Source organism: Pundamilia nyererei, unplaced genomic scaffold, assembly GCF_000239375.1.
Source record: "Pundamilia nyererei isolate P.nyererei 1_Seehausen unplaced genomic scaffold, PunNye1.0 scaffold00024, whole genome shotgun sequence".
NCBI classification, from domain to species: Eukaryota; Metazoa; Chordata; class Actinopteri; order Cichliformes; family Cichlidae; genus Pundamilia; species Pundamilia nyererei.
The window spans coordinates 837,002-844,008 of NW_005187425.1; the positions used below are offsets into that span (position 1 = coordinate 837,002).

General features: G+C 39.9%; 1 protein-coding gene across 1 annotated transcript in view; it reads right to left on the bottom strand.

Annotated features, from left to right (window-relative positions):
• ppm1ba (protein phosphatase, Mg2+/Mn2+ dependent, 1Ba) overlaps positions 1–7,007 on the bottom strand; it is a 39,898-nt gene that overhangs the window by 24,683 nt on the left and 8,208 nt on the right. The window contains exon 3 of the mRNA XM_005727316.2: positions 1,678–1,879. The gene's annotated coding sequence lies outside the window, so the exon portion shown is untranslated. The remainder of the gene's footprint in view (positions 1–1,677; positions 1,880–7,007) is intronic.

Sequence of the window (7,007 nt, forward strand, 5' to 3'; positions counted from 1 at the left end):
GAAGAGAAGAGAAGAGAAGAGAAGAGAAGAGAAGAGAAGAGAAGAGAAGAGAAGAGAAGAGAAGAGAAGAGTAGAGTAGAGTAGAGTGTGAGGGATCAATAGTGTACACGAGAAAAGGGTGATGTGCGTGAAAGGGGAGGTCGATGGTTTGCCCACTGGTGTGTGAATGTGTTATTTACCTGGACAGGCTGGGGACCAAAAAATGAGACATTCACCTTCTCCTGAGAAATCCCCCAACACAATCTTACATGTAGACATGCATGAGCACATTTATTAATGCACACACAAACACAAGCAGAGGCACATGCGTACATTCTTATACATGCACAGACTTTAGAGAAAACTAAAAAACAAACACAAAGCAGACTGGAGAAGACCTGAAAAAGGGGGACATCAAATGTGAGGACCAGCACAAGTCATGTCATGTTTGTGAACACTTTTTACTGCTTTGTTTGATGAACAGAAATAATGAATCAAAATATTTTAGTAATAGGGGATGTTTCTCTTTACTTGACCTCTGTCAACAGATGTTTCAGAGCAGAGGTCAGCCTCCCTAAAGCGCAAGGATACTTCACTGTCACTGTTTTCACTGAAAAATGTACATTTTAAATATTTATTTGTATTTCTAAAAATCCCCAAATAGCTTTAAATGTCCAAATTCTCTCTGTGTGTTCATGTGCGGTGTATGTGTGTTGCATGGTTTGGATGTCAGTTTCTTTACAGCATCTCTGACAGCCAGCATATGATCCTGAGACAGCATGACAGCTGTCTTCATGCCCCTCTTAACATACACACGCTCATCTGCCCACCCACCCGCACTGAAACACATAGAAACACACACGTGCACAACACAGCAAATGACAGATTTGCCACCTTGTGACAGACCTGCTACATCTACCTGCAACCGTCAGGCCCAAGGATAGAGAGGTGATTGGTTGAGGATAATATGGAGGTTGTGTTTAGTGTGACTCGAGGCTAGACAGGAGACAAATACAGGGATGGACAAGACACCAAAGGGCTGGTGGATAGATGGATGGATGCCAGGGGTCAAGAGAAAATCTAAGTGAAGCTAGAATATGCAGGAAATTAGAAAAGTGGAAGGAAAACACGAGTAATGAGGGAATGAGAAAAAAACAGTTTTACAGATAAATTATGTAAAGGTTTTTGCCAAATTGGCTATTTATGCTGAGGCTGGAGGGAGCGGACTATAAACTGAGCTGAAGCACAAACTGCAACAAAGCAAAAAGCTACATAGGGATAGATTTTACTATATAGTAAAATGCCACATCATCATCGACTTCAAAGCAAACTCATTTGTACAAGGTTACCCCAGGCCAGTTTTCTTAGAGGCAGTTCTAACCCCTAACCCTAGAGGAACAAAGACCCTTAAACTAAAAAGTGCCAAGGACATGCGGTGTGGGGGAGATCAAGGGTGGTGGCATTGTAGTATGCATCGCTGAGGTGCCTCCATTTGAGTACAATTGTAGGCACCATCCTCCTCACTGCACCCTAATCTGATGAGACAAGCCTGACATTCCACACCATACAGCAGAGACGTCTCTGGCTTTCATACATATGTGCTCAGACAAACATATGGAGAAGACGCAGAGGTTAAGGAAACAACAACACAGACAAGAGTGACAGATTGTTAGGGTTAAAGCTGCAAGCAAACATTACCTATTAGTTTGCTTTTCTTGTTGATCTTTCCATCTTTTCCTGCTCACCAATTCCATGTCACGGCTGAGAGAACCCGCGTCTCCACTGTCGATGACAGACGTGTTGTTGGAATCAGCGTTGCGTTATTCATTTACATGCTTCTTTCTTTGCATTTTGCTGTTCTTCTGCTGTTCACGCAGTCCTCCAGCATAGGCACAGCAATCTGTGAAAGACAAAAACTTGATATGTCACATGACAGCGATGAGAAAGTAAAGTCACACAAAGGCTCAAGCAAAGTAAAATATCCAGACTTTGTCATTGTGTTGTAAAGCTATGATGAATATGAAAAGTTGCTTTTATACAGTTATTTTTTAAGTTGAGATGCAGAGGTTACTGATTTAATACTTCTACCTTCACAAAGCCTATAAACATGTGCTTCACACAGAGAACCTTGTGCTGTGCTTGAGGGCGGTCTCACCGTCGGCCTTTTCCCAAAGCAGAGGTGATGTGTCCACTAATGTCAACATCGCAGCCAGGGTCAGAGCACTGTCAAAGACCCTAACCCACAACCTTTTCCAGCTAACACTAACCCAGTACGAGTGCGTGATAATGTGCGTGCCCAAAATGCCAAGTGCTCCCCTGTCCCTTCTCAATATTTCATCTGTTGTCTTGCTTTACCTTGCTTTAGGTAATGGCCCAGTCACATAACCCATTTTTCATATGTTTGCCTGTATTTGTGTATTATACCTTTTAGTGATAGAGGATTTTTGTCTGGTCTGTACTTTACTCTTATTTGCTATTCAAAGTGATAGATTTATAACATGAGCATGCAAAAATGTGGCTTTTGCACACGACAGTGTCTCAGTTGAACTCATTCCAGTTTTACATTAATGATAACTTTGTTAGTTACAAAGAACTAGATTTGCCATCAAATGGGGGTTTTAAGTCAATCAAAAGGAGCTCAGTATGTAAGATGTGGCATAAATAGTGGAATATCATTATTATCCGTGGTTATAATTTACATTTTGTGTCCAAATCGCCACAATTCTCATTGTCTTTTAGATAAAATGCTAAAAAGGATAAAAATAAAGGTGTAGGAATTTGTCAAAATGATGTGCTGGGTATAAATTCCCATTTGAATTAGAATAAGACATTTTTGTCTTTAGTTGCGTTTTTTTTTTTTTTTTTTCCATTATTCAGCAAACTTTATAACCGTGCTTAAATAGCAACTATAAAAGCAGCTTTCCGTGCCGCTTATATATATTCCTTTTATCTCAATACACCAACTTTTCTGGTTATTTCTTGGTCTCAATTAAAGAAATGTATTCAAAAGTCAAAGCTATGCTATATATAAAGTATATGACACAAACATAATATGCCATGTACTACATATTTCCTGAGCATGATCTGTCAAGATAGAACAGGGACACTGTAAATCAGTTACAACACACATGAGACGCTGCACTGAAGGCATGTAGGTGTTGGAGCGTGAAGGGCTTTCCCTGCTAATGCAGATATAATGATGTGACTATGACTATATCAACGTCAGCGTGTGAGAGTCTGTGTATGTTGCCTCTTCTCGGGGACAGTTGTGCTGCTGATCTGCAAGACAATTCTTTGTGACTCACACCACAAGAAAAAGAAAGTTAAAGATAGATAGAGGTAACAAGGGATAGACAGAGGTTGATGAACAAGAGAAGACAACATCTATGTGTTGTTTTGATTGTGATGAGAGGCAAGTGAAGAAGACAGTGAGTTGGCCTACATTCATGTGGCTTAATGTGTGAGGGGAAAACAGAGAGACAGCTCCGTGTCCATCTAATTATTCATCCAAGGAAGGCAGCGGATGTTATGTTGCTAGGTGTGTTTGTGTGTGGGTGCATATGCTGGGGACAGTGAGTATTATGAATAATGTGATTCCCAACCAAACTTAGTAAGATGGGGAGAATATTTATAGATAACCAAAATAAAACAAAAACAAAACATAGTAGTGTTTTGTTTATTTGTTTACATTTACATAAAAAAGCATGGACAAATGGTTGTAATGAAAATAAATATCATGGGAATTAAAATGAATAGATGCATGCTTGAAAAATCGAGGCTACTATTTGTGCTTTAAATTATTATTGTTGTTAAATAACAAAAAAAAATCAATTAAAATGATCACATTTTCAACATGAGAGTTTCATGGATGGTCAGTGAAGGGGTGCTTCAGTTCACTTTTCAGGCTTTTCAAATACACTAGACACAAAAGGCTGAGAACTGGTGATCTAGACCACTTGTGCAAGTGAGTGTGTGTGTCTATATCAGACAATGTCACACACTTTTTTCCCCCAAGGTGACATACTAGATAACATTTTCACTTTTGGACTCTAAAAGTAGTATTAATCTCCATCAAACGTCCCAAAAGACATTCACGTGCACAAACACACACAGACACGGCCCATATCACAACAGTTGTCTCTGGCATTTCAGTGATTTAGAGCATCATCCCTGGTTGCCACCAGCGTGAAGCTGTGATCTTCACATATATGACACCTCAGCTCAACAAGGTGCGCACACACACACACACACACACTGAAAGGATGTCTCTGCTCTGTCTCTCCTGCCATCACATTCTCACTTCCTGATTTAGACAGACAGAGACCAATCCTTTGGGACACAGAAACACTTCTCTTTTGCTCCCTCCCTCCTTCCATGAATCTTTCCCCTTTTCTTGATCTGCTGCTCCCTCTCGTGGGGATGAGGGAAGGCAGGGCTGGAGGTTAGAGAGATGGATGTGGGTGATACACCGATACACAGTCAGTCTCCTGCGGGAATGGTGTGATAGAGAAGAAGAGAGAGGGACAAGGGCAAGTAGAGGGGAAAAAAAGTAGGAAGCTTATTTCTCATGGCTTAAGAAGACAGAGAGGAAACAGAAACACAGGAAAGTGATATCTTGTTTTAGTTTCATGTGTTATTTATACTGTGTTCCAGATATATATTAAATATATATACAGATACAGATATACTGCTTAAACTGGATGAGTTACTATTATCTGTACTAACCCATTAAAAGGAAAATATTCCCAGTAATTCAGCCTGACTTTTTTAAAATTCTGGGATCTCCTTTAACATATGAAATAAAGTTCTGTCCCTGTGCAACTTGAGCTTGTAATGACTAACCACTGCTTGTTAAGGGCTTTGAATGTCCACTTGTTTTTGTCATGTCTATCTCTCCTCTAAAGAGGACAGGCATGTCTCAAGCGCTTTTCCCTAAGGCTTTTTACTTGTTACACAACCTGCTATTGTGAAAAATCTACAGGCAAGTCTGAAAACCCCCCCAGCACTTATTCTTTTTTGTGTGCCACATCTATAAAAAACATCCCTCAAATTTAACCCAGACTAAAGTGCAGTGTAGAGATGAGTAAATACAGTACGTTATATTGCATTTTTTCTTTCCTTTTTTATTTACTGTGAGTTTGAAGATAAAAAATGTTTCCTCGGTTCAAGTTTGGAATTTTTTTCATGACATTCCCCACATGCAATACTACCATACGTTATTTAATTATAATAATTATAAGTTTTTCTTTCAGCTTTTGTATCAGATTCTTACCAATAAATCAAATCTGTTATCTTGTTGGTCTGTCAACTAAAAATACAGTGGCTATCCTAATAGCACTCTTTTTAACTAACACACACCGATGTATGCATCAGGAGCAATCTGGGGTTCAATATCTTGCCCAGAGGCACATTGGCAGTGGACTGGAGGGATTGGAGACTGAGACGTAGCCATTCATGATACAATAAACCACAAATAAAGATTTGAGTGTCGGTTTGACTGGGGTGCATTTTGATAAATGTAGCTTTCTGCCTTCACATGGTTTGGGTGTGTTTTGTATACATCTGTTTGTGTGCAAAATAAAGATATGCTTAAAGAAAATAAATAAACATTAAATGTATTTCTCGCATTTCTATTATCTTCTATTTATTTTGTTACCTTAAAAACTTTGAAATGAAATTAATTAAATGCATTTTGATTTTTGCCTTTAAACCTTGTTGTGATGATAAAGGCTTCCAGAAACATCTATAAATGCATATAAAGGCGAACAGCATAATAATGTGAAGGACAGAGTTTGGATTATTGAAGAGCTTCTAGCTCATCATCCATCCATTCAGCTAGCCCTCGATTTTGTTCTACTTATCCAGTTCAGGATCACACAGGGGGATGGAGCTTATGCCAGCTGACATTGAATGAGAGGGACACCTTGGACCTGTTGTCTTTCCACAGATGGACAGACACCTTTGGCCATTTTAGAATCACCAATTAACCTCATGTGCATATCTTTGTATTGCTGGAGCCACTCAGACAGAGAACCCACAGAGGGGCACAGAAAGGCCACAAACTGGATTCAAAGCCAGAACCTTGCTATGAGGGCTCAGTACTAATTGCTACACCACCATGCTGCCCTGTAGCTTAACAGGACAACCAAAATGAAAACTTTTAAAACTTACAAACATCAATAGTGGGTTGAGGGGCGTTGCTGTTTCTGCAGCAATGAAATGAATTCATAGAACTTTCAGCAATTTCAGATCTATACCTTTTAGACAGTAACAAAAATACATTTTTAAACACACAGAAACAGATCTAGAGTGGAAGATTGTAAAAAAAAAATGATGCTGAAAAAAGAGAGACAACCAGTGAATGACTGACTGAGTAACCACCAGAAAAAGTATAAACTCTGAAGCCTGCAAAATTACAGTACATAAAATCGCTGGTGTAAACAAAGGGGATAGTACATGAAATTACTGGTGTAGGCTACCGTGATACACTGTACCCTTTATTTCCTGCGTGCTTTGAGAGGTGCAACGACACATGGAAAGTTGACTTCTAGAGTGGTGTGAGGTTTCTTTTTGCTTCTCCATGCTTGTTTCTGCTGTCACTGCTGTCAGCAGCCGCTTTAGGTCACTGAGAAGCTGCCACCCCATCTACCTGTGTTTTAGCACATCACACGCTGCACTGCACACACACACACACACACACAGACAAGCACATGCTCATAGGTAGAGTCCACTAGCTGAGGCAGACTGAGGAGCTGCCCAGGAAACAGGGATTTGTTTATGTGGATTGAGTGACCTGGCAAAGGAAGGGAGAAAGAGAGAGGAAAGGTGTGTGGGTGAACATTGATGCCTTTTTGTGATGAAGTAAGAGTGATATGTAAATAATAGATCCCAGAGATGAATTATTGAAGGAGTACATTGATGCTCTCATGGTGTGGAAGCAGGAGCTCATTCATGAAAAAAGGTTTGTGGAGGAAAGATGAAAGGGTGAGGGGGGGAAACAGGGTGTTGCTATGTCAGCTTTCAGTTCC